We start from the raw sequence: 27607 nt of genomic DNA on the forward strand, positions 1-27607 counted from the left end.
CCTGATTGGTTGGTATGACGCACAAGGCATATATATGGCCGACAGCCTGAGACTTTTATGTATTGGGTCATCTATGAAACTAGTGCAGACCAAATGTGGAGCAGTTGCCCATAGCAACCAACCAGAATCCAGCTGTCATTTTCTAGTGCTATATGGAAAATGAGAGCAGTCATCTGATACGGCCAACTGCTGTACTGTGTAGGTATAACACGCAGAAGTCTCTAGTATAGCCATAAGGAGAGAGGGCGCTTCTGGCTGCATTATGAGCCGGTATCATTGATAGGACGGTGCATTGTGTGAGGGAAAGGTCCATGTGCTGTGTGCGCTCCTGTGTCAGGTTACTGCCCCTCCCCCTCTACGCGAGTCACTTCCCCCTCCACCCAGGTGAGGCTCTCGGAACTTTCCCGGCTGCAGCAGCTGTCGCGCCAGGTGAGTTCATGTATTATTTTATGGTACTATTTACAGGGACAATGGCGCAGGTGGCCCCCAGCTGTGAGGGACAGTGATGGCTTGTCCTGTGTCACGACTACACATTATATCCCTTTATCCTCCCGGTCTGCTCCCACACAACATGCAGGAAGACGCTGGCGTGGACTATCACCTGACGTATCTGTTTACCACAGGCTGTATGTGCGTGTGACTGACCGGCCGGGTGTTGGCATGCTGTGACGTGTAGTTCTCCAGACACTTGTTCCTGACATGGGCTGTGTATAATATTTCTCCTGGACGTCATTAATTCGGGTCTGAATAAATGGCGCAAACTTGGTGCCAGCTGTGCGCCCGCTCTCTTCAGTATTGTCATTGTTCTGTCAGTAATGTACATGTGACGACTGACACGGCTGGGAAAGTTTATTGGAAGTGTCAGAACAAGGTAAAAATATATGGGCCATGAGTTACCCCAACTACCCCACTTGTTAAACATGAGTTCCTGTATACACGTTTAGCTCTTATTTATTATAACATATGTAATATTTTGTTTATGACATGATACTTTGGCATTTTTTGTTTTTTATCGACCACTGTATGCAAATGCGATTAATGATAATGCTACAACTGTCATGTGACTATGATTATGTGCACACGATAGCAGGCTTTCACGTCTGAAAAGGCAGACTGTTTTCAGGAGAAAACAGCTGCCTCGTTTCAGCCGTAATTCCTCCTCCTCGCATTTTGCGAGGCTTCTCTGACAGCTGTAAATTTTGAGCTGTGCTTCATTGACTTCAATGAAGAACGGCTCAAATTACGTCTGAAAGAAGTGTCCTGCATATAATGTATATGTGTCCTGCACTTCTTTTGACGAGGCTGTAATTTTACGCGTCGTCGTTTGACAGCTGTCAAACGACGACGCGTAAATGACAGGTCGTCTGCACAGTACGTCGGCAAACCCATTCAAATGAATGGGCAGATGTTTGCAGACGTATTGTAGCCCTATTTTCAGACGTAAAACGAGGCATAATACGCCTCGTTTACGTCTGAAAATAGGTCGTGTGAACCAAGCCTTTTAGAGCAACTCACGTTTTTTGGGGCTGTTTTCATTGGAGTCCATGAGAAAACGGCTCCAAAAACGTCCCAAGAAGTGTCCTGCACTTCTTTTGACGAGGCTGTAATTTTACGAGCAGTCTTTTGACAGCGACACGTAAAATGACAGGTCGTCGGCACAGTACATCGTAAAGCCCATTGAAAGTAATGGGCAGATGTTTGCCGACGTATTGGAGACGTTTTTTCAGACGTAATTCGAGGCGTAAAACGCCTCCATTACGTCTGAAAATAGGTCGTGTGAACCCAGCCTTATTATTATTTTTTTTTTACCCCATTCTCATGCAACTCCGTGTATCCGTATGGACTGACTGTCCCACCCAGGCATTGTACTTGGGTGACCCAGTTCTTAATCCTATTGTTGAAGACATATCGATTACATACGCCATGAGTATCTGATTGGTGAGGCTCCTAAAGCAAAGGACCTATAGCGTTTGGTGAAGCTCAGTGGCAGCAATGCTGTCGGGGTATGCCCGGAGTTGCAGTTTTGCCACAGCTGGAAAGCCACAGGTTGGGGATCACCGCTGTGTAGGATCCCCACCAATCTGACGTCTATGGCATGTTTTAGGCTAAGTTCGCACACGGTGTAAATATTGCAGAACGTCTGTCCGGAATTTCTGTGTGGAAATTAAGCAGCATTTTTGCAGATAGAGAATCCGCACCCCAGGTCGGTTGCTCCATGTTTTTACCTGCGGATGATATTTGTTCATATCTGTTCCTCGTTGCTGCTACTCTAATACGCTGCCGAATTTCCACATGGAAATTCTGCGTATTTACGCTATGTTTGAGCTTCGCCTCTGCGTACCCAAACACGTGGTGAGACTTTTTAAATCGAATCCACTTGCCTTCAATCGTCTCCGCTGTGGATTGTCTGCCCGCAAATCCGGACGGTTCTGCAACAAATCCACTACGCCTTAGGCTGGATTCATGCAGGACGTTTTATGTGCGTATTTTGCTGCAGATTTCACCTCTTCTTCATTGATAAGGGTGAAATCCGCCGTGAACATCTAGAACAGAATGAAAATGCTGCCATTTTGAAAATCCGCAGCAACATTCCCAACAACATATCCTCACCGCCATGCGCGTAGCACTAGATTGGCATTCGGTCAGAAACTGCTGCAAAGCTGCATACAGTTATAGGCCCCATTCACGCAACCGTAATTTTCATCTGTAATTATGGATGAAATTGCGGACCACTACAGATGTGTATCCATTGCCGTTGGATCCGTATTTGTGGACATTAAAAACGATTAAGTTCGTGGCCACTTAGTTTTTCATAGGTGAATCAAAAAACATGGTAATGTGTGGTGAAACTTTGTGCATGTAATGCCACAATATGTAAGGCTGTGTTCACACTATGCAGCTTTGTGGAGGGACTTTGTTGTAATATTTGGAAACAAAATGCAGCAGTTTCACTAAAATCGCAGCAAAACTGCAATAAACATATGACAAGACCGAGGCATGTGAAAAGCACCCTAATGGGTTTTCCCCATTGAATTCAATGGGGAATGCAAATCCTGCAACAGACAGCCAAAGTCGACTGCGCTATTGATTGTCAAAAAAACGGAAACCTTACTGAGCGGAGACAAACAGAAACCATTAGCAACGGACGCGGTACCATTGAAATCAATGGTAATGCAAACGGAAGCTATGGTTTCCGGCTGCCATTCCGTTGATGGGTAGCTTAGACGGAACCCATCAATGGAAAGCGAACGCTGATGTGAACACACCCATTCTTGTATTTTATTCTAGACTTTATCTAGCCTTCTAGTTCTTGACCCGAAAAACCCGGCCTGAGACTTGCCATAGATGTCTGGTCATACGGAGGTTTTTTCTGTCATGGCATGCTCCTCTGGATTGCGTATGTATGGAGTTATTCTCCCCTAGGAGCAATGCTTCTAGGGGAGAATAACTATACACACTGCACCTGATCATAATTTAAAAGTTTGAAAAAAAAAAAAAATGTCTTCATGTCATGAATAAGAACTAGAGAATAGTTTGAAACGCGTAGGCTCAGCGCATCCACCCCTCTGTTCTCGTTTCCGTTCTTAAGAAATTTGTCAATAAAAGTGGAAATTATTCCTTTTAAACCCAGCGCTGGATCTAAACTTTTTTCTTTTTTCCCAGACAAGTATTCACACACGTTATCGTCTCGATGATTGTTAAAAATGTATCGTCTTGTCACCTATATAACGTCACGTATCTGATATCAATCAAACCGTTCATGTTTTCATACCACAATGTCAGAATGACCGATTTAAGTCTTCGTTCACATATCCGTCAGGGCTCTATTCGGACGTTCCGTCTGAGCTTTCCGTCCGAATGGAGCCCTGACTGAAACAAACGGAAACAATAGGTTTCCGTTTCCCTCACCATTGATTTTCAATGGTTTTCGGATCCGTCACCATTGAAATCTATGTTGATGGAAACGGAAACCTATGGTTTCCATTTGTTTGTCAGGGCTCCATTCTGACGGAAAGCTCAGACGGAACGTCCGAATAGAGCCCTAACGGATATGTGAATGAAGCCTAAATTATTTGTATGATCAACAAGCGTTTCATCGCTAGTCATTCAGTCACTACGACTATGCATGTTAAGCAATTCTTGAGCACAATCGCTCATGAGCACTGGAGTCTGACCAATTTTTATCTTCTTCTTGTCTAAATGGGCCTTTACAGAGAGCTGTAAGGGCTTGTCCACACGTAACGGAATTGCTGCAGAAAATGTCTGCTTCAATGCCACAGAAACTAGCAGTAATTCCGCTGTGAAAAAATGCACCATTTCCTGAGTTTTTTTTTTTACTGCAGAAAATGGTGCGGAATTTGCGTTTTTTTTCAGTGTTGGGAGATGGTGACATCTCTGAAAAATGCAACAATTCAGTCCACTTTCTATAGCAGGAATTGACATGCTGCGGTTCGAAAAATAGGCACCGCAAGTGAATTTGTTCTCTGAAATTGTACGCAGCATGTGGATGAGAATTGTTAAATCTCACCCACTTTGCTGCTACTGTATTCTGCTGCGTATTTTCCGTCTGAAATTCCGGACGGAAAATACGCAGCAATTCCGCTACGTGTGGACAAGCCTTTACACAGATGCGTGAATAAAGCCTTAGCCCGGGTTCCCACGCGTCGGATATGCTGCATAAAAATCACGCAGCGCATCAGACCTGGAACCTGCAGCACCTTCTGTCCGAAAAAACACGCCACAATTGTGGTGCGGTTTTTCGGTCTGAATTTCCACTGCGTAAAAAAAAAAAGTGCTCTTACTACTTTGACGTCCGCTCCAGCCTCCTACGATGACGCTGCAGCGCGGTCACTCGTGATGAAACGTCATCCCAGGAGGCCGGACCGCAGTAAGGAGGGCGTTCTGGGTAAGCATGTATTTTTTTTTTTTCTTTTCCCCCCCGAGTTACGATTTTTGCGGCATAATCGCTGCGATTATGCCACAAAAATCACAACACTTGGCTTTCTGTTGCGGGTTTGGCATCCCCATTTGAATTCAATGGTGAAAACCCACAACAGAAAATAAACGAAAACGTTTATGCTACGTGGGAACCCAACCTCAGGGGCGTTTATCTTGGGCTGTTACAGTATTTTAAAGTATAAGGGTATGTTCACACACACTAATTACGGACGTAATTCGGGCGTTTTTGGCCCGAATTACGTCCGAAAAATGCGCCTCGATAACGTTGAAAAACATCTGCCCATTGAAAGCAATGGGCTGACGTTTGTCTGTTCACACGAGGCGTATATTTACGCGCCACTGTCAAATGACTGCGCGTAAATAGACGCCCGCGTCAAAGAAGTGACCTGTCACTTCTTTGGGGCGTAATTGGAGCCATTATTCATGGACTCCAATGAAAAGCAGCGCCAATTACGTCCCTAATGGACGCGGCGTTCAAGCGCCTGCACATGCAGTTACTGAAAACATCCCCGTAATTTCAGCCGTTACGGACGCTGTCGTGTGAACATACCTTTACTCTAAAAATCGCTCACCATATGGCTACGGTCACACCACATTTATGTACTATGCAGTTGCCCATAAAAGGACACATAAGGCTGTGTAAACCTTTTGAACAATTTAATTTTTTAAATCTTTTTTTCAATAAAACAATCATGGTGTTTAAGGCTTTGTTCACATCTGCGTTAGGGTCCGGTTCTGACTTTCCGTCAGAACGGGACCCTAAACAGACACAAACGGAAACCAGAGGTTTCCGTTTCCATCACCATTGATTTCAATAGTGACTGGTCCGCTGCCCATGTCTTCCGTTTGTGTCTGTTGTGCACTGGGCCCGTCGTTTTGCCAGATGCAATAGCGTAGTCAGGTGTGAACAAAGCCTAATGCAACTTTTTTACTTGTTTTTTTTAATTACGTGTTCAAAGGTTTACATAGCCTTTAAGTTCTATAACTAACTGCACAATAGAAGCTTTTTGGTACATTACAATTTATATCTGGCATAGGTGCAGGCTACTTGGCAACTTGCGATCGTGTGCAAGTCACTGTAAAATTGTGGGACTGCAGGAACGCAACTGCAATGGTTTCCTATTGCAAGGAAAAATTAAGCGACCTAAAAAAACTGCCACGGCAGTCCTGCAACTGCAATTGAGTGGGTAGGTCTGGCCTAAATCAGTTTTCACATAGTACAGAAAAAACAAACACATCTCTATTAATGTCTGTAATACCACCTCCCTCGGTCACGCACAGAGCAGCTTCTTCTGCTCCTTACGAATGTCTAGTGTGCTTCCACTTACGGCAGGCAGATAACATATAGCAGCAGGAATCTAGTTGTAAAGCCTTGTGTTTTGGGTGATGAGCCGTTTGATGTTTCTCAGAGAGACCTATACTATGCATTAAAGTTGCACGCCTCTTAAGAAATTTGGCGCATTTTGGACTATCCTAAAGCAAGGAAATTAAATCTACGACTGCTATGAGCAGGTGTAGATTTGTGCCAAAATTCAGTGTTTTCTGAAAGGGGAGTTAACCGCTCCCATAAACGGTGCCCACTTTTCTCTGCACTTTTCAAAACTGGCAAGTGCATAGAAAATTCGCACATTTCTGCACAAATATAAATTGTTGATTATATAGTTCTCCTAAAAGGTCTTGTAAGTGGTTGTAAAAAAAATTTTGGATAGGTCTCCTTTAAAGTAGTATTCCCATAGGATATGCCATGAATCAGAGGCGTAGCTAGGTTCTCCAGCACCCGGGGCAAAGATTCAGTTTGGCGCCCCCCCCCAACCTCTTTCCCGACATCTCCTTCCCCCTCGCTGTGTTTGTTTTCTCTACCAATCGACGTGTCATTTCTTTTTATGTAACGCGAGCATAAAATTATTTGTACATTTCACAAGCAATATGGTTCTATACACAACACCAGAACCAAGCTCAGTACATATATACAACACCAGCACAAATACAGCTCAATTTAGTGCAACCCCTGCCGTATAGGTATGTACGGCGTAAAACTACAGCTCCCAGCATGGCCCAAACAATGATAAGGATATGCTGGGAGATGCCGTTTCACAAAAAATAAATCATATTATAATCATACCACCCATCATCTCGCTGCAGATCATACAGTGACTACATTACTGATTATAGGCAGAATAAACATTTACATTAAGTGACTCACCGATGACGTCTCAGATTCTAGTTCTTTTTCTCCATCCGGTCCAGACCTCTATCGTGGCTTCTCCCGGTCACAGACCATTTCTGCAGTTTGCCGCTCACATGTCTTCAGCTTCTCACTTTTCCAACATTTCTGCACCTATAAATAAATATAAAGTTATCATTATACCTCACACTACGCCCCTAAATATAATAGCACCATACACTGCACCTCTAATTATAATAGCACCATACAACCGTGTCCCCACACACACACACACACACACACACACACACACACACACACACACACACACACACACACACACACACACACACACACACACACACACACACACACACACACACACACACTGTGCCCCCTGTAGATAGTGCCTGCCATAGAGCCCCCTGTAGATAGTGCCCCCATATAGACCACCCCTGTATATAGTGTCCCACAAATAACTCTCCCTATAGTGCTCTACAGATAGCCCACCCCTGTATATAGCCCCCTGTAGATATAGCCCACCCCTGTATATAGAGCTCCACATATAGTCCACCCCTGTATATAGTGTTTCACAGATAGCCCACCCCAGTATATAGCCCAGTCCTGTAGATATAGTCCCCCTGTATATAGCCCAGTCCTGTAGATATAGTCCCCCTGTATATAGCCCAGTCCTGTAGATATAGTCCCCCTGTATATAGCCCAGCAGATATAGTCCCCCTGTATATAGCCCAGCAGATATAGTCCCCCTGTATATAGCCCAGCAGATATAGTCCCCCTGTATATAGCCCAGCAGATATAGTCCCCCTGTATATAGCCCAGTCCTGTAGCTATAGTCCCCCTGTATATAGCCCAGTCCTGTAGATATAGTCCCCCTGTATATAGCCCAGTCCTGTAGATATAGTCCCCCTGTATATAGCCCAGTCCTGTAGATATAGTCCCCCTGTATATAGCCCAGTCCTGTAGATATAGTCCCCCTGTATATAGCCCAGTCCTGTAGATATAGTCCCCCTGTATATAGCCCAGTCCTGTAGATATAGTCCCCCTGTATATAGCCCAGTCCTGTAGATATAGTCCCCCTGTATATAGCCCAGTCCTGTAGATATAGTCCCCCTGTATATAGCCCAGTCCTGTAGATATAGTCCCCCTGTATATAGCCCAGTCCTGTAGATATAGTCCCCCTGTATATAGCCCAGTCCTGTAGATATAGTCCCCCTGTATATAGCCCAGTCCTGTAGATATAGTCCCCCTGTATATAGCCCAGTCCTGTAGATATAGTCCCCCTGTATATAGCCCAGTCCTGTAGATATAGTCCCCCTGTATATAGCCCAGTCCTGTAGATATAGTCCCCCTGTATATAGCCCAGTCCTGTAGATATAGTCCCCCTGTATATAGCCCAGTCCTGTAGATATAGTCCCCCTGTATATAGCCCAGTCCTGTAGATATAGTCCCCCTGTATATAGCCCAGTCCTGTAGATATAGTCCCCCTGTATATAGCCCAGTCCTGTAGATATAGTCCCCCTGTATATAGCCCAGTCCTGTAGATATAGTCCCCCTGTATATAGCCCAGTCCTGTAGATATAGTCCCCCTGTATATAGCCCAGTCCTGTAGATATAGTCCCCCTGTATATAGCCCAGTCCTGTAGATATAGTCCCCCTGTATATAGCCCAGTCCTGTAGATATAGTCCCCCTGTATATAGCCCAGTCCTGTAGATATAGTCCCCCTGTATATAGCCCAGTCCTGTAGATATAGTCCCCCTGTATATAGCCCAGCAGATATAGTCCCCCTGTATATAGCCCAGCAGATATAGTCCCCCTGTATATAGCCCAGCAGATATAGTCCCCCTGTATATAGCCCAGCAGATATAGTCCCCCTGTATATAGCCCAGCAGATATAATCCCCCTGTATATAGCCCAGCAGATATAATCCCCCTGTATATAGCCCAGCAGATATAATCCCCCTGTATATAGCCCAGCAGATATAATCCCCCTGTATATAGCCCAGCCCTATAGATATAGACCCCTGTATATAGCCCAGCCCTATAGATATAGTCCCCCTCTATATAGCCCCCCTGTAGATATAGTCCCCCTGTATATAGCCCAGCAGATATAGTCCCCCTGTATATAGCCCAGTCCTGTAGATATAGTCCCCCTGTATATAGCCCAGTTCTGTAGATATAGTCCCCCTGTATATAGCCCAGTCCTGTAGATATAGTCCCCCTGTATATAGCCCAGTCCTGTAGATATAGTCCCCCTGTATATAGCCCAGTCCTGTAGATATAGTCCCCCTGTATATAGCCCCCCTGTAGATATAGTCCCCCTGTATATAGCCCAGCAGATCTAGTCCCCCTGTATATAGCCCAGCCCTGTAGATAGACACCCCCCGTAGATAAAGTCCCCCGTGTAGACAAAGTCCCCCCCCCGCAGATACAGCCGCACACTTCTATTACAATTTAAAAAAAAAAAAAAAGATTTCAAACTCACCTTATTCCCGCTCCCACGCCGTCCGGCAGCCATGGAGACCTGCTCTCTTCTGCGCAGGTCTCCAGGGGGTTGAACACCGCGTGTATGAAAGGCGCTGATTGGCTGGGCAGGATGACTTTCCCTGCCAGTCAGTCAGCGCCTTTCATCGACGGAAGCGTCACTGGTACAAAAGGTACCAGTCGCTTCATTCGTGGAGAGGTGCTGAATGGCCGGGCACGGAACGTGCCCGGTCATTCATTGCTTCTAATTGTACCTGTGTACTTGCGACACAGGTACAATTATAGTGCAGGAGGAGGGGGCGCTGGCGCCACCCTCTGAACTGCGCCCGGGGCACATGCCCCGCTTGCCCCCCCCCCCTAGCTATGCCCCTGCATAAATATCCGATAGAGGCAGGTCCCACCCCTGACTCCTGTCCTACCTTCTCACACTGTCACTGGACTCCAGCCAGAGTTGCTGTTCTACAATGTTTCCATAACTCATTTACTTCGATGGGAGTTGCAGTAACAGTGTAGCTCAGCGTGCTTGGCAGTTTCCGTACTCCTGTAACTTAATGGCCAGAGCCTAGTGCCAGCGGGAGAAGGTAAGACGTGGGTTAGGGGGCCCGTTCTAGAGATAGGTGCGGGTCCCAGAAGTTTGGCCCCGCTACTAGCGGACATTTGACATATTCTGTGGATAGTGGGCCATAAATGTCCGAGAAAGGAATACCCCTTATAAAAAGATTGTACTTCTTTAATTTATAAACCGTGAAAGCTCACTGCAGGCATTAGGTCTGGACAAAGAAAAAAAGTAATGCCTACGAAAAGTTCAACAACTGCCTATAATAGACAAACGCGTTAGTTGTCCCATTTTGAAGACACTGTAAAATTAAAGCATTAACCTGGTTGATTGGGGCCAATATATACACGTAATATTATTTTGTTTGACAGTTTATTTTCCGTGCTTGTAAGTGACTTAACCTGAAAAGAGCTTGGCATCGGTATCTGTAAATGTAGTATCCTTTATCTTCATTAACCTAATGTTGACAGGTTTAGAGCTGGCACTTAGCAATTATTGGATTATGTGCACTGTTTACATCCCTGTAATAAGTTTCTTAGCATGTGCATAGTACCCAGCATGGATTCACACTTTAGAATTTCTGACTCCATATACACTATATGGACAAAAGTATCACCTACACGTTCCACCTACAGGAGCTTTTATGACAGCCCATTCTAAATCCATAGGTATTTATATGGAGTTGGTCCTCCCTTTGCAGCTAAAACAGCTTCCACTCTTCTGGGAAGGCTTTTTATAAGATTTTGGAGGGTGTCTGGGAATTTTTGCCAATTCATCCAGAAGAGCATTTGTGAGGTCTGATGCTAGATGAGAGGGCCTGGCTCGCGATCTCCGTCCTAGTTCATCCCAAAGGTGTTCGATGGGGTTTAGGTCAGGGCTCTGTGCGGGCCAGTCAAGTTCTTCCACACCAAACCTATCCACCCATGTCTTTATGGACCTTGTTTTGTGCACTGGGGCACAGTCCTGCTGGAACAGAAAAGTGCCTTCCCCAAACTGTTCCCACAAAGTTGGATGTATATAAGTGTCCAAAATGTCTTGGTATTCTGAAGCATTAAGATTTCTCTAAGGGGACTAGGACAACCCCCTGAAAAACAATCCCTTAGCATTATTCCTGCTACACCAAACTTTACAGTTGGCACAATGCGGTGAGGCATTCAACGTTCTGGCATCCACCAAACCCAGACTCGTCCATCAGACTGCCAGATAGAGAAGTGTGATTCAGCACTCCGCTCCCCTGCTCTGTAACTTTACCTGGTCTTCCATTTCGTGGCTGAGTTGCTGTGGATCCTAAACACTTCCGTTTTTCAATAATACCAATCGTAGTGGAATATCTAAGAGGGAAGAAATTTCACAAACTGACTTGTTACAACGATGACATCTTATTACAGTACGAAATCAGAGAGCTCTTTGGAACAACCCATCCTTTTACAAATGTTTGAAGTCAGACTGGATGGCTCGGTGCTTGAATTTATACACCTGTGGCAATGGGACTGAATAAAACACCTGTCCAAATACCTTTTGTCCATATATTGTATTTATATACCTCCCATTACATGCGTTTGCCAGGGCGTAGTGCACGTAACTATTTTTAATTTGTCTTCTTTCCAATAATGTGTTTTTGGTGTGTCCTTCAACCCTTTTGCTTCCAGAGGAAAACAAACTGTTGTAACTTGCACATACAGTGCAGGAATGCATGGATTTGTATCGTACATATCGTAAATCAATCATCTTCTTATGGAAATTGTTTGAATTTTTGATTTTTATTCTTCCAAGCATGAAATACAGTGCAATATTATAATATTTGTGAGTGTATTAATAACTTGGTCCTAATTAAACGTACTCAATTTACATGTGATTACACGGTGCAGAATAGTATGGCAGGAAACTGCACTTACTGCTCCACTTCTAAACTGTGGCAAAACCACATGCAAACTCATGAGGCTTTTGGTGCAATTTTATCATGATTGTGGTAATTACTGAAAAGAAAACCGTGATTGCTGTAAAACCATGGCAAAACTGCTTGTATTTATATGTTCTGCTGCGTTGTAGGAATAATGCTGCTCTCTGCCGCACCATTCTGCACCATGTGAATACACCCTTATTAATTTGGCTACCGTATACATTTATCCTATTGCTGCTTGAAACAGAGAGTACACCGTTTTTCTAGTTTTATATATATATACACACACACACACACACACACACACACACACACACACACTACCGTTCAAAAGTTTGGGGTCACCCAGACAATTTTGTGTTTTCCATGAAAACTCACACTTATATTTATCAAATGAGTTGCAAAATGACTAGAAAATATAGAGACATTGACAAGGTTAGAAATAATGATTTTTATTTGAAATAATAATTTTCTCCTTCCAACTTTGCTTTCGTCAAAGAATGCTCCATTTGCAGCAATTACAGCATTGCAGACCTTTGGCATTCTAGCTGTTAATTTGCTGAGGTAATCGGGAGAAATTTCACCCCAGGCTTCCAGTAGGCCCTCCGACAAGTTAGATTGGCTTGATGGGCACTTCTTGCGTACCATACGGTCAAGCTGCTCCCACAACAGCTCTATGGGGTTGAGATCTGGTGACTGCGCTGGCCACTCCATTACAGATAGAATACCAGCTGCCTGCTTCTTCCCTAAATAGTTATTGCATAATTTGGAGGTGTGCTTTGGGTCATTGTCCTGTTGTAGGATCAAATTGGCTCCAATCAAGTGCTGTCCACAGGGTATGGCATGGCGTTGCAAAATGGAGTGATGGCCTTCCTTATTCAAAATCCCTTTTACCTTGTACAAATCTCCCACTTTACCAGCACCAAAGCAACCCCAGACCATCACATTACCTCCACCATGCTTGACAGATGGCGTCAGGCACTCTTCCAGCATCTTTTCAGTTGTTCTGCGTCTCACAAATGTTCTTCTGTGTGATCCAAACACCTCAAACTTCGATTCGTCTGTCCATAACACTTTTTTCCAATCTTCCTCTGTCCAATGTCTGTGTGCTTTTGCCCATATTAATCTTTTCCTTTTATTAGCCAGTCTCAGATATGGCTTTTTCTTTGCCACTCTGCCCTGAAGGCCAGCATCCCGGAGTCGCCTCTTCACTGTAGACGTTGACACTGGCGTTTTGCGGGTACTATTTAATGAAGCTGCCAGTTGAGGTCCTGTGAGATGTCTATTTCTCAAACTAGAGACTCTAATGTACCTGTCTTGTTGTGCAGCGGGGCCTCCCACTTCTCTTTCTACTTAGGTTAGAGCCTCTGTGTGCTGTCTTCTGAAGGGAGTAGTACACACCGTTGTAGGAAATCTTCAGTTTCTTGGCAATTTCTCGCATGGAATAGCCTTCATTTCTAAGAACAAGAATAGACTGTCGAGTTTCACATGAAAGCTCTCTTTTTCTAGCCATTTTGAGAGTTTAATTGAACCCACAAATGTAATGCTCCAGATTCTCAACTAGCTCAAAGGTCAGTTTTATAGCTCCTCTAAACAGCAAAACTGTTTACAGCGGTGCTAACATAATTGCAGAAGCGTTTTCAAGTGTTTTCTAATCATCCATTAGCCTTCTAACACAGTTGGCAAACACAATGTACCATTAGAACACTGGAGTGATGGTTGCTGGAAATGGGCCTCTATACACCTATGTAGATATTGTATTAAAAACCAGACGTTTGCAGCTCGAATAGTCATTTAGCACATTAACAATGTATAGAGTGTATTTCTGATTAATTTAATGTTATCTTCATTGAAAAAAACTGTGCTTTTCTTTAAAAAATAAGGAAATTTCTAAGTGAGCCTAAACTTTTGAACGCTAGTGTATATAATAGAATTTGGAGGCCAAGTCAACACCTTTTTTGCTTCTTTTGCATGTTACTGAAATCAGTCCTAAACAATGTTTACAGAATAGTAGTTTTCATTATCCTACTGAAAAAGGCCACTGCCTTTAGGTAATATTATTGCCAGGGGGTGCACATGGTATATAACAGTATTTAGGTCGGAGGTACGTGTCAAAACAACATCCACATGAATGCAGGGACTTAAAGATGATCTGTCACTAGTTTATTAATTCCCTATCTCCTAACTAATCTAATAGGTGCTATGATGATAACTACAGTGTAATTAATAAAACAAACTTATTTACAAACTTATGAGCATTTTACTAAATATGCAAATTTTGCTCTAATAGCCAAATAGGAGACGACTCTTTCTTTTCACTCTGGGCGGTGTAATGTTTTTTGTATGACGCTGTCCAATCAGCATACAGCTTCTCCCCCTTCCCTGCCAAGCAACAGGGTGTGATCTTGGGCCTTATTCACACAAACGTGTTTAACGTCTGTGATACGCGCGTGAATATCACGCGCGTCGCACAGACCCATGTTAGTCAATGGGGCCGTTCAGACACTCCGTGATTTTCACGCAGCGTGTGTCCGCTGCATAAAACTCACTACATGTCCTATACTTGACCGTTTTTCGCGCATCACGCACCCATTGAAGTCAATGGGTGCGTAAAAATCACGCACGGAAGCACTTCCGTGTGCCGCGCGTGATTCGCGCTACCGTTGTAAAATAAATGAATGAAAAAATAAAAGCACCTCCTGCTTTTATGTTTGTAAACATAAAAACATAGTGTCATCACAATGCCCTATGCGCGAAAATCACGCACCAAATACTGATGCCACACGGAACTGTTGCGCGCGCAATACGTACAGGCTCGTGTGAATAAGGCCTTATAGTATACAGCTTCCATTCACGACTGTTTTCTCAACTGGTAATATCTCCGGTTGTTTCACAGCTAGAACTGCGATCCTGATGTCTTAGTAGATAAACTTATCTTTCATATGACACCAGAACCAATCCACAGCCGGAGATATGGCTGTTTGAAGTGATCCTCCAGCCTCAGTCTCTCACGCTGTGTGAAGCCGCTTCATGCTGATAGGACAGCGTCAGAGGCTGTGAGGTCGCTCCACCTCAGGAGAATCGCTGCTGTTGACACCCACTTGTCTAGTATAGCCTCATTTGCATATTTAGAAAAAAAGCTCAGAACTTTTAAAATAAACACTTTGGGGCACAATTTTTACTGGAATTAACAGTGTGACAGCGCCTATTAGATTAGCTAGGAGATTGAGCATTACTAAACTAGTGGCTGATCCTTTTTAAGGTTTTCCAGCTGAACATTGCCAGAGCATCACACTGCCTCCGTCGGCTTGTCATCTTCCCATAGTACATCCTTGTGCCATCAATTCCCCAGGTAGGCAATGCACTCACACAGGGCTGTGTACATGATATAAAATAAAATGTGATTCATTAGACCAGGCCACCTTCTTCCATTCCTCCGCGATTCAGTTTTGATGCTCACATTCCCATCGTATGCTCTTTCAGCAGCCGCCAGGGTTAGCATGGGCACTCTGACCGGTCTGTGGCTATGCAGCCCCAAACGCTGCAATGCACTGTTTGAACCGACCACTTTCTATCATAGCCAGCATTAGCTTTTTCAGCAGTTTGTGCTATAGTAGCTCTTATGTGGGATTAGACCCGACTGACTAGCCTTTGCTAGCCACACACATCAATGAGCCTTGGGCTAATGATCCTGTTGCCAGTTCACCAGTTGTCCTTGCTCAGGCCGTTTTTTGTTCGTTACTAACCACTGCATACCATGAACACCCTATAATACTTGCCGCTTTGTAAATTCTCTGACGCCGTCGTCTAGTTGTCACAATTTTTGGCCCTTGTCAAAGCCTCTCGGATCCTTACATTGGCCCATTTTCCTACTTTCAACCCATCAACTTCAAGAACTAACTGTTCACTTATTGCACTCCTTGAATATATTCTCTGAATGCTAAAGGCCCTATTACACTGCCCAATGATCGGGCAAACGAGTGTTCATATGAATACTGTGTGAACTGGGCAACGATCAACCGATGAACAAGCAAACGCTCATTCATCGGCTCATCTTCTTCTCTTTTATGCTTCATTAAAAACTCGTTGTTGGCAGCACATCTCCCAACTGAGATGTGCTGCCAACGTGATGAAAGATGTATGGGGATGAGCGATCTGAGTAACGACTCTCGTCCCCATACTAGCTCCTTGTGTGAAAGGAGCAAATGAGCGCCGATCAACGAGCTGTCTTATTGATCGGCGCTCGTTTTCACAGCTTATATCGGGCTGTATAATAAGATCTTAAATACAAATTTGGGAGACACTGTGCTATAGGTAAGCGTATATAGTAAAGAATTATATAATATCCTATTTTTATAGTTGAAATCTATTCTGCAGCACTTAACAGTCAGGGAAAGCAGTAAACATATCTGAAATGACAAACATTATAAAACCAATATTGACTATAATGTTTACTAAGGCTATGTTCACACGGGGTCTTTTGCCGAGTTTTTTGACGCGGAAACCGCGTCGCAAAACTCGGCAGAAACGGCCCGAGAACGCCTCCCATTGATTTCAATGGGAGGCGTCGGCGTCTTTTTCCCGCGAGCAGTAAAACTGCCTCGCGGGAAAAAGAAGCGACATGCCCTATCTTCGGGCGCTTCCGCCTCCGACCTCCCATTGACTTCAATGGGAGGCAGGAGAAAGCGTGTTTTCTGCCCGCGGCGCTCAATGGCCGCGGGCGAAAAACGGCGCGATAATTGCTATTCACACGGAGTATTTTGGGGGAGGAATATCTGCCTCAAAATTCCGTTTGGAGCTTTGAGGCAGATATTCCTCCCCCAAAATACTCCGTGTGAACATAGCCTAAGAGTTAGACAAATGGAGAAAGAACCCTGCCCACAAGCATTTATAATCTCAAAGTTGAGTTATACAGAAGACAAGCTTGAACACAGAGTAGTTATATTAGACATAGAATTGCACTATCTTACTCCCACCATGCTTAAAGGGGTTTTCCCATTAGGGACATTTATGGCATATCCACTGGATATGCCATAAATGTCAGATGCAGGACCCACACTTATCTCTGGAACGGGGCCCCCTAAACCCTGTTCTATCTTTTACAATTCGCAGCGGGAACAGAGAAAGATCGGATGGGGTTTAGGGGGCCTATTCCAGAGATAGAGGCGGGACCCGCTTCTATCTGACAGGGGGTTATTTAAATATCGGGCGCCAAATATAACAGCACCAATATCTAAATAACGGAGATGGGTAGAAAAAAAATGTAAAGTGCCCCAGAGTTTGTGCAGCCCTGCCCATTACATGCTGTACTCCGCTACACATGTATGGGCAGGAGATAGGTTCTCTAAGTAAACATCCACAGCGCAGAAAGGTAAAGTAAGTGAACACTTAAATTAATAACCTGTAGATCCCCTTTAGCTTCAATCGCGTCCGCCAAATGTTTCCTGTAGCTGCAAATAAGATTTGCACAACATTGATTCCACATTCATACGAATCCTATTTAGGCCCCATGCACACGACCATAAAATCAACCATTAATTTCTATGGCCGATGGACACCTTCCCGTATACTTATGGGAAGGTGTCCGTGCTGTAGAAACTTTCAGAAAAAAATAGGGCGTGTCCTATTTTTTTTTATTTTACAGACCGTGCTCCCATACTTTATAATGGGAGCACGACCCATAAATGCGGCTGGCTGTCGCCGGCCGTGCCCGTAACGTGTGGGTTTGCTCTACAGATTTTACTTCAGAAAGAGCTTGTCCACACGTAACGGAGTTGCTGCAGAAAATTTCTGCAGCAATTCCGTTAGAACTAGCAGACATTCCGCTGTGGAAAAACTGCACCATTTCCTGCATTAATTTACGGCGGATGTGGATTTTGCTGCGTTTTTCTCAATGTTGGGAGATGGTGACATCTCCTCTGAAAAATGCAGCAATTTGGTCCACATTCTGCAGCAGGAATTGACATGCTGTAGTGCGTAAAATACGCACCGCAGGTGAATTTCTGCTCGGGAATTCTACGCAGCGTGTGGATGAGATTTGTTAAATCTCACCCACTTTGCTGCTACTGTATTCTGATGCGTATTTTCCGTACACAATTCCGGATGGAGAATTTGCAGCAATTCTGTCACGTTTGGACAAGCCCTAAGGAACCATGCACATGGCTGTAAAAATTCTCTGTAATTGCGGACCGTAATACGGATCCATTCAGTTCTATTGGCCGCGGACACCCTTCCGTATCACTACGGATGGGTGTCCGTGCCGTAGAAATGTTCCAAAAATTATGGAACATGTCCATTCTTTTGCATTTTACGGGTCGTGCTCCCATACTTTTGAATGGGAGCATGGCTCGAAGATGCGGCCGGCCAAGCCCGCAATTGCGGGCTGTGATTACAGGCACGGCTGTGTGCGTGGGGCCTTATACAGTGCTAGCAAAGTAAATGAGATTTCAAGTAGTCTTCTGGACATGTTGCAAAACTTTCCGCACCTAAATTGACCTGCGGTGTGGATTTTAAGATCCGCAGCGTGTCAATCTATTTTGCATTTCTGTCTCCGCATTGTATCTGACAAGTTTATATATATATATATATATATATATATATATATATAATCTCCCCAAAGTCTGCACCTATTTCCGCATCAAAATCTGAAAATTGCACTTTAGAGCGCATAAAAAAAAAATCGCACTTCTACCCTTGGGGATTTTTCCCACAGAATTACTGGTGTTTACCTGCGGTATTGATGTGAATTTTCCGCATCAAATTACGCAATGTGTGCATGTAGCCAGAGGAGGAATTTTCGACCGTTCCTCCCTGCAAATGTCTTTCAATTCATCAATATTTCTGCATTGCCTTTTGTGCACAGCCCTTTCAAGGTCATGCTACTGCATCTCGATAAGGTTAACGTCAGGACTCTGACTTGGCCATTCCAAACCATAAATCTTCTTTTTCAACCATTGTTTAGTTGATAAGCCTGTGTTTTTTTGGGTCATTGTCTTGTTGCATCACCCAACTTCAGACTGAGGTCATGGAATGCTGCCCTTACATTCTCCTGGAAAATGTTTTTAACACCTTTTTAGATTCATTGTTCCCACAATGATCGCAAGGTGTCTAGGCTCTGAGGAAGCAAAGCCGCCCCAAACCATGATTCCCCCTCCGCCATTATTCACAGTGGGGGTCCGTTCACATGTTGCGTAAATACAGAGGATTTCCGCAACGGAATTAGTTGCGGAAAATCCGCAGCAAATATTGTAGCAGCAAAGTGGATGAGATGAAGCAAATCTCATCCACATGCTGAGTAAATACTGAGTGGGAAAAAAACGCTCAAATTGACCTGCGGTGCGGACTTTTATTCTTCATCACGTCAATTGTATTCGCGTAAATACGGCTTATTTGTTGTGGGTTTTACCCATTGAATTCAATGGGAAGGTAAAACCCGCAACAAATAGCAGTTGTTGCAGTTTTTTGCGGCAGGTGCACAGCGATTCAGCTTCAAAAAACGCAACTCGGCAAAAAATAACAACTTATACTTACCGAGGAGTCTGTCTTTCTCCAGGCTGACCATCTGGGATAACGTTTCATCCCATGTTACCGCTGCTGCAGCCAAACACAAGCTGCAGCGGTCTCCTGGGATGAAACGTTATCCCAGATGGCGGAGGGGGAATCATGGTTTGGGGCGGCTTTGCTTCCTCAGAGCCTAGACACCTTGCGATCATTGTGGGAACAATGAATCTAAAAAGGTGTTAAAAACATTTTCCAGGAGAATGTAAGGGCAGCATTCCATGACCTCAGTCTGAAGTTGGGTGATGCAACAAGACAATGACACAAAAAAACACAGGCTTATCAACTAAACAATGGTTGAAAAAGAAGATTTATGGTTTGGAATGGCCAAGTCAGCAGGCCGGCTAAGTGCTGCAGTTTTCCGCAGCGGACATTGAGTGAAAAACCACCACAGTTTGGTGCGTTTTTTCGCCTGGAATTCCCTGCGGGCAAAGGGCGTATCCGCCCTGTGTAAACTCAGCCTTGGGATTAGGTGTTGGTGTGCAGTGTTCTTTTTCTTCCAAACATAGTGTTGTGCGTTTTTGCTTAAAAGTTCCACTTTTGTCTGATCTGTCCATAGAACATTTTTCCAGAAGCATTGTGAAACATCCTACATGTCTCGTGCAAACTAGTTTTCTCAATATGTAATTAATGGAAAAGCACCTGTGAAACCCACACTTCCAATCTTGAAACTCCTTCAGGCGATTAGCTCTTGGAGAAGTCATTAACACAGAGGTTCATTTAGGCCCCATACACACGACCGTGCCCGTAATTAAGGGGACGGCTGTCCCTTAAGGGGCAGTCCTCCCATTATAAAGTATGGTAGCACGGTCCGTAAAATAAAAAAGTATGACATCCTATTTTTTTTCGTAAAATTTCTACGGCACGGACACGTTCCTGGAAATATACGAGAAGGTTTTCTGTCGGCCATACAAACGAATGCGCCCGAAATCAAGGGCGATTTTAAGGTTGGGGCCTTATCTGGGTTCACACGTCACACCCAAATTTAGTTTTTTTTTTTTGCCACAACTGCGACAAAACACCACCGTTTTGCAATGATTTTTCACAAAATGGTGTTTTTTTTTATTTATTTTTTTTCCCGCGGATTGTGGACAAAAAAACAAACATTTTGACTCCGGTGTGTTAAACAAGTCTTGCTTTTTCTCCCTGCAATATGGATGTTTACTCAATGTGTTCAATAAAACACAGGAACGGTACAACTTTGTCTGTGTTATTAGTTTAGTTAGTGTGTCTATATTTAGTACTTAGAAAACAATCGTACCACATTTTATTAATAATTAATACAGAAATCCAAGTAATTCCAAGGGTTCACTTACTTTTGTTTGAAACTGTATAATATATCTGACACCTGACAATTGTTTCATAGTCCTTCGCGTAATATTTTCAATCTCAGAACAGCAGTGCCCTGTGTACGGTGAAATGTTTTTTTATATATTTTCCTTTAAAATGTACAAAAAGGATTGCTTCTCCTAGTTTTTTGTACGATGGTAGAACAGCCTTCTACAGGCGTTAATGTCCTTGGTGAGCCGGCTTTCCTAGAGGAGAGAGGTACAGGTCACTACGTACACATAGCAGCAAAGTGAATGGGCAGCTTTGTGCTGTGCACACTGAAGACTTTATTCTCGCTTCTGGGTTACGTTACTCTTCGGACGGTCGGCTTTAAACTGCTAGGAGTTAGAATTTCCTGTGGTTGGAATTCGTGCTGTAGCTTTGTTGGTGTCAGCATTTGTAATACAAGGAACCCTTTATAAGTATAATAGACAAGCAAGTACTTCACCTTTCAATTAACCACGTTTTGTGTTTATTTTTCTAGAAAATGCTTTTCTGCCTTTCTAATGTCATTTTGTACTTCTTTTTTTTATTATTTTTACCAAAATCTGTGCATTACATTTTTCCACTTTGTAGCTTGATATTCTCCTCTACATGATACTGTATTCTGCGACTAATACACAATGTGTGCATGTAGCCTAAGGGTGTATTCAGACATTGAGGATGAAATTGCGGAAAAAGAAAAACTAGTCCAGTATTCCTGTGATTTGCTGCGTTTTTTCGATGCGGCTGCAGTGTTTTCAGGTGAAACAGATTTATTTAATAAATGGATTCCGTTCGGCTTTTGTGTTTTCTAACTTCAATTGAAAATGCCTTGGTTGCACTACAGTCATGTTTTCTAGCCACTTAAAGAGGCTCTGTCACCAGATTTTGCAACACCTATCTGCTATTGCAGCAGATAGGCGCTGCAATGTAGATTACAGTAACGTTTTTATTTTTAAAAAACGAGCATTTTTGGCCAAGTTATGACCATTTTTGTATTTATGCAAATGAGGCTTGCAAAAGTACAACTGGGCGTGTATTATGTGCGTACATCGGGGCGTTTTTACTACTTTTACTAGCTGGGAGTTCTGACGAGAAGTATCATCCACTTCTCTTCAGAACGCCCAGCTTCTGGCAGTGCAGACACAGCCGTGTTCTCCAGAGATCACGCTGTGACGTCACTCACAGGTCCTGCATCGTGTCAGATGAGCGAGGACACATCGGCACCACAGGCTACAGTTGATTCTGCAGCAGCATCAGCGTTTGCAGGTAAGTAGCTACATCGACTTACCTGCAAACACCGATGCTGCTGCAGAATCATCTGTAGCCTGTGGTGCCGATGTGTCCTCCCTCGTCTGACACGATGCAGGACCTGTGAGTGACGTCACAGCATGATCTCTCGAGAACACGCTGTCTGCACTGCCAGAAGCTGGGCGTTCTGAAGAGAAGTGGATGATACTTCTCATCAGAACGCCCAGCTAGTAAAAGTAGTAAAAACGCCCCGATGTACGCACATAATACACGCCCAGTTGTACTTTTACTTTTCAACACGCCCAGTTGTACTTTTGCAAGCCTCATTTGCATAAATACAAAAATGGTCATAACTTGGCCAAAAATGCTTGTTTTAAAAAAAAAAATAAACGTTACTGTAATCTACATTGCAGCGCCGATCTGCTGCAATAGCAGATAGGGGTTGCAAAATCTGGTGACAGAGCCTCTTTAAAAATAGATAATAGACATTAGTTTCCCCACAATTATAGAATTAATTTGTTCATTATGCATAAAGGAATATTCCATGTATTTAATCATCTTAGCCTACACAGCGCTTTCCTCACTGGGATTCCTCAGACGTAAATGCTGAATGTGTCCCTTGTCTCCTATGCACCCAACCTTTGCCAAAAGAGGGACCTAGAATTCTTTTATTTTTTACTGTACTGAAAAGCGCAGTTGAAGGTGTTACAATATAAAAGGATTCCACGCACCATATGTTTTTATGAATATGACTTTCTGTATCCAACATCTCCAGTTTTGGCGACCCCTTTTTTTCACTTCCAAAGATACATATGGGTCTAGCCCCTCTAAAAGGTAGACCGATTGTTTCAGGCGTGGAAGTATCAATCAGAATCTAGGGATTTATGTGGACACCATAATACGCATGTTTTGTAGAATCTTTCCCCTCATACTTAAGGGATACAGCTGATCTCCTCCTATTAAAGCTAGATGGTATTGAAATGGAGGACTCTACTTCTGGGATCGATTGATGTAGAGGCACTTTATAGTTCAATTCATAATCATCTTGGACTGAGGGCCACAAAATCTTTCCTTGATACGAGAGATGTTCATTTGTGGCCATATAATGAATTTGTACTTGAACTATTAGAATTCAATCTTACGAAAAGTGTCTTTGATGGTCATTATTACCACCATCTCAGGGGCATGGTGATGGGTAGTCCCTGTGCACCCACGTATGCCAATCTGCTCCTGGGCTGGTAGGGAAGCCACTGTCCTCTTTTCTGAGGATCTCAGACGGTGGCAGTAACATATCTGCCTCTGGCTGAGAATTATAGGTGACATTTTCATCTTGTGGAAGGGTACAAGGGAAAGGTTCTTGGAGTTTATAAAATTTATCAACTCAAATGATCTTGGTTTGAGATTTGAAGAACACTCCCTTTTGTTTTTAGACGTTCTAATTGAACGTGATCAAAATGGCTACATCAAAACTGAAGTATTTCGAAACGCCACTGCTACTAATAGTGTCCTGAGTTGGGAGGACTCTCACCTTTATTCCCTGGAAAAGGGAATTCCTAGAGGTCAATACCTCTGACAATGAATATACATTACCTCCAGCCAGGACGTGATGTGTATTCAGATTCCTGACACTTCGCTAACAGAATCCCAACACTACAGAACAGCAAGTGTAATCTCGTTTGAAATGACCGTTTACAGCGTAATCTCACGAGATTACGCTTGCTGTTCTGTAGTGTCGGGATTGTATTCGCGAAGTGTCAGGATTCTGAATACACATCACGTCCTGGCTGGAGGTAATGTATATTCATTGTCAGGACACTGCAGTAATGTTATAGTGTGTTTATGTGTCTGCACATAGCGATATAGCTATATCGCTATCTGCAGTGTAAATGAATGGGGAGAAGTGTATGACGCTGATTGGTCAGCGTCATACACTCCTCTGTACAACGCCCACATGGCCAAAAAGTAAAACATTCCCAGTTGTTCATTAAGAATCTCATTAGCATAAAGCTAATATAGGTCATAACTAATAACACTGCTGTAATCTACATTACAGCGCCGATCACATTATGTACAAGATAGGCCACTTATAATGTGGTGACACAGCCGCTTTAACTCTAAACCTACCAAGGGTCGCTCATTTTGGAGCGCATGAATAGCCTCTGGTTTGGTTAGCTTTAGAGACAGAACTGCTGTAGGCTTCATTGGGTTCCTATAGCCAAAAATCTATAGGGTTCTAAATTCTGCCTGAGAGTTAACTGGACCTAAAGGCACACTTAAATGCAACACGTTTACTACAAAAAAAAAATGTTTTATAGGAGTAGTAATAGGTTCTAATCACCCAAAATAAATTGTAAAAACGCCATGATCAGTGTGTTTTTCTTATTGTCATTGTTTTGTTATTTTATTTATAGAAACATTAAAAGTTATACTTTAATAGGGGTTCCACCCTGCCACTAGTATACAATATTTTTTTGCCCAGCAGGGGACATTGGTAATTGAATATTTATCAATCAGTTATTTGGTAACTTTTACATAAGAAACTGGCGTAAATTATGCTGCAAATCTACAACTGCTCATAGAAGGCGGGATCTGCGTTTCTGTCACAGGGACAGCCAAAGGTTCGCCAAATTTTCTGCCAAGTAAAGTAGTTTAAGACGCAAGTCTTAATATATTTTCCACTATGTGTGTCTGTTTATCTGGTAAGGAGGTTCATACTTTGAAAAGTGTTATAATTTGATACCTACAATAAGTAAGTCCTATTTCTGAGATTTAATTCTTCTGGAAATTTTTCTTACTACGGGTAGCGCTGAATTTCCAAATTTTTATCTAAATTATCCTAAAACCAGTCTAGTCCCCTGGATCTATCGGCAACACCTGTGGATGGCTGCGCTCCTGAAGATAATTCAGTCCTACTCTGTCTCTGGTTGTTCTATCCCACATAACCGCTATAGGAGAGCATATCTCCTATTGTTTTTACCTATGACTTCACTTTGTACAAAGGTACTGTCCAAATAGGCGCTCTGCCTTTCTTGCTATTCTCTAGATTACTGATCTATTCTTAGGATAGTTCATCAATATTAGATCTGTGGGGGTCAGACTCCCGGCACCCCCACGATTAGCTGAAGGGGCTGTGGCGCTCCGGTGAGCGTTGCGGCCTCTGAAATTCTTCCCAGGCACATCTCTGTACATTCGGTATTGGTGGTGCCTATTTCTACAACTTAAAGAGGCTCTGTCATCACATTATAAGCACCCTATCTCCTACATAAGGAGATGGGCGCTATAATGTAGGTGATAGATTGTTTTTTTAAATAAAAAGCACTGCTATTTTCACCACTTTATTAGCGTTTTTAGATTTATGCTAATGAGTTGCTTAATGCCCAAGTGGGCATATTTTTACTTTAGACCAAGTGGGCGTTGTATCGGGGAGTGTATGACGCTGACCAATCAGCATCATGCACTCCTCTCCATTCATTTAGGCAGCGCATAGGGATCCTTTTAGATCCTTATGTGCTGTCTTATACTAACACATTAACAATACTGAAGTGTTTAGACAGTGAACAGACATTCCACGGGATATCTAGTCACAATCCCTGCACTTCGTTACTGTTTCTATGGTAGTTACAGCAGAGGAAGCGTGATCTCGTTGTAACCTGTCACTTACAGCGAGATCTCGCGAGATCACGCTTCCTCTGCTGTAACTACCACAGACAGAGTAACAAAGTGCAGGGATTGTGAATAGACATCCCGTGGAATGTCTATTCACTTTCTAAACACTTCAGTATTGTTAATGTGTTAGTATAAGACAGCACATAAGGATCTAAAAGGATCCCTATGCGCTGCCTAAATGAATGGAGAGGAGTGCATGACGCTGATTGGTCAGCGTCATACACTCCTCTGTACAACGCCCACTTGGTCTAAAGTAAAAATACGCCCACTTGGGCATTAAGCAACTCATTAGCATAAATCTAAAATCGCTAAAAAAGTGGTGAAAACAGATCGTTTTTTTAAATAAAAAGCACTGCTATCACCTACATTATAGCGCTGATTTCCTTATGTAGGAGACAGGGCACTTATAATGTGGTGACAGAGCCTCTTTTTAATCTCATTGAATGGGACTGAGCTGAAAAATCTGCAATACCAGAAACATCCACTACTGAATGTATTTAGCTGTGCCTGGTAAGCAGTGAGAAGGCCGCAACGCTCAACAAAGCACCATAGCCCCTTTAATTAACTGAGCAGTTGGGGTGTTGGCCCCCCACCGATCTGATAATGTTGACCTGTCCTAAGGTTAAATCCTCAATATCGAATTCCCGGAAAACCCATTTAATTGTTCTATAAACGATCTTTTGGCTGACTGTTCTTGAATATTTGTAGCCGACCTAAAGCTTTGGATTCCCTTTTTATGCCATGAAATATTGCAGCATCGTTACTTAAAAATAAAAAAAATTATAATAATTATTTCTTTTTTTTCTTTAACTGACTTTAAATGAAGAGCACTCTCAACGTACTGACTCACGAAGCTCTCATCACTACAGACTGCTCAGATGTCTTATTATTTTCCTTCCCCTCCTGCAGACACCAGGTGATATTCTCAAGGGGAATCCCTATTGTCTGGATTCAGGTGTTAGACACGGTTTTTGCCTCAGGCAAGATGGCTCATTCCACCTCCATGCTCAGCATGGTCTGTAAAATGCTGTCTTCAAAAGTTTACTCTGCTTTACATAATAACATAAAAAGATGTATTCCAATTTTTTGAGGTTTTTTCATACAAGAAATTGAAAAAGTGTTGATTCTTTATGTTTTATTTTCTTATATACACTGTTCACCGACATAACATTAAAACCACCTGCCTAATATTGTGTAGGTCCCCATCATGTCGCGAAAACCACTGACCTGCCGAGGCATGGACATCACAAGACCTCTGAAGGTGTCTGTCCTGTGGTATCTGACACCAAGAGGTTAGCAGCAGATCCTTTTAAGTCCTGTAAGTTTCGAGGTGTGGCCTCCATGGATCGGACTTGTTTTTCCAGCACATCTCACAGATGCTCGATCAGATCGAGATCTGGGGAATTTGGAGGCCAAGTCAATATCTTGAACTTTTTATGTTCCTCAAAACATTCCTAAGTAATTTTTGCAGTGTGGCATGGTACATTATCCTAAAATAGGCCACTTCTATTAGGGAATACTATTGCAATGAAGGGGTGTACTTGCCCTGCAACAATGCTTAGGTAGGTAGTACGTGTCAAAGTAACAACCCCTTGAATGCCAGGACCCAATGTTTCCCAGCAGAACATTGCCCACAGCATCACATTGCGTCCGCTAGTTTGCCGCCTTCCCATAGTGCATCCTGGTGCCATGTCCTCCCGAGGTAAGCGATGCACACACACCTGTCCATACACATGATGTA

General features: G+C 43.3%; 1 protein-coding gene across 1 annotated transcript in view; it reads left to right on the forward strand.

Annotated features, from left to right (window-relative positions):
* The first annotated feature begins 203 nt into the window (after positions 1-203).
* The window catches only part of LOC142659523 (ligand of Numb protein X 2-like), a 105842-nt gene continuing 78438 nt past the window's right edge, over positions 204-27607 (forward strand). Inside the window, exon 1 of the mRNA XM_075835733.1 lies at positions 204-429. The gene's annotated coding sequence lies outside the window, so the exon portion shown is untranslated. The remainder of the gene's footprint in view (positions 430-27607) is intronic.

The sequence above is a fragment of the Rhinoderma darwinii genome, chromosome 8 (genome assembly GCF_050947455.1).
Source record: "Rhinoderma darwinii isolate aRhiDar2 chromosome 8, aRhiDar2.hap1, whole genome shotgun sequence".
NCBI classification, from domain to species: Eukaryota; Metazoa; Chordata; class Amphibia; order Anura; family Rhinodermatidae; genus Rhinoderma; species Rhinoderma darwinii.